Below are 752 nucleotides of genomic sequence, written 5' to 3'. Positions count from 1 at the left end.
CCTGGGTGCTGAGCCAGCTCCTCCTGCAGGCGCCAGCGGCATGGGGTCCTACCACGGCAGGGAGAGCTTCGAGACCTTCTCTCACCACCGCTCGTGCCTGCTGCGGTCTCTGCTGAACGACGAGGTCTACAAAGCCAGATACCACCCCAGCCCGGCCAAGGTGACAGCTGGGGACAGGGGGCTGCGGGGGACTGGGCTGCGCAGAGCAAGCGCTTGGCCTGGGCCTCACTGCCCACGTGTCCTTCCCACAGATGACCTGGCACTGAGGAGGGGCCACCCTGCCGGGCCCCCATGCTGAGCGCCACTTCTGGAGCCTGGGCCCCAGCCCCCTGCTCCTCTGCCAACCCCAACTGGCCCCCGACCCCCAGGTGGACCTCGGGCCTCACCCTTCCATGTCCCCAAACCTTGCTAGACACACAGAGACCAATAAAGTTCTGCAGCTCAGCACATGGTGTGTGCGAAGTTCCTTCAGCCCTCACCCCTCCAGTCTAGCCCAGCCACTGTCCCTCGTCCTTTTAGACTTTGGGGTGTCAGGTGCATTTCTGGTGTGTCCAGCCGAGGAGAGACCAAGGAGGCTGAGCCTTGGTGACAAAGTGGCTCAGACACGGGAGGGCAGGGGTTGCTCCATGAGACCGTGCCGTGGTCAGCACAATCCCCTGGTGATTTCAGAGCCAGGGCAGAGCTGCCACCCGTGGTGCCCTCCACGGCTTCTCGGGCAGCGGCTGGCCCACGGCTTCCAAATGGGGCTGAGG

The 752-nt window shown here is 64.6% G+C and overlaps 1 long non-coding RNA gene across 1 annotated transcript; it reads left to right on the top strand.

Annotated features, from left to right (window-relative positions):
* Positions 1–34: 34 nt before the first annotated feature.
* LOC103584688 lies at positions 35–444 on the top strand. The gene is made up of 2 exons (XR_550011.1): positions 35–160; positions 252–444. It is a non-coding gene; the product is annotated as an uncharacterized LOC103584688 (long non-coding RNA).
* Positions 445–752: the final 308 nt, after the last annotated feature.

This window comes from Galeopterus variegatus, unplaced genomic scaffold (genome assembly GCF_000696425.1).
Source record: "Galeopterus variegatus unplaced genomic scaffold, G_variegatus-3.0.2 Scaffold80424, whole genome shotgun sequence".
Classification (NCBI taxonomy): domain Eukaryota; kingdom Metazoa; phylum Chordata; class Mammalia; order Dermoptera; family Cynocephalidae; genus Galeopterus; species Galeopterus variegatus.
The sequence above is the reverse complement of the archived record's forward strand: the minus strand, read 5'-3'. Positions and strand labels throughout refer to the sequence as shown.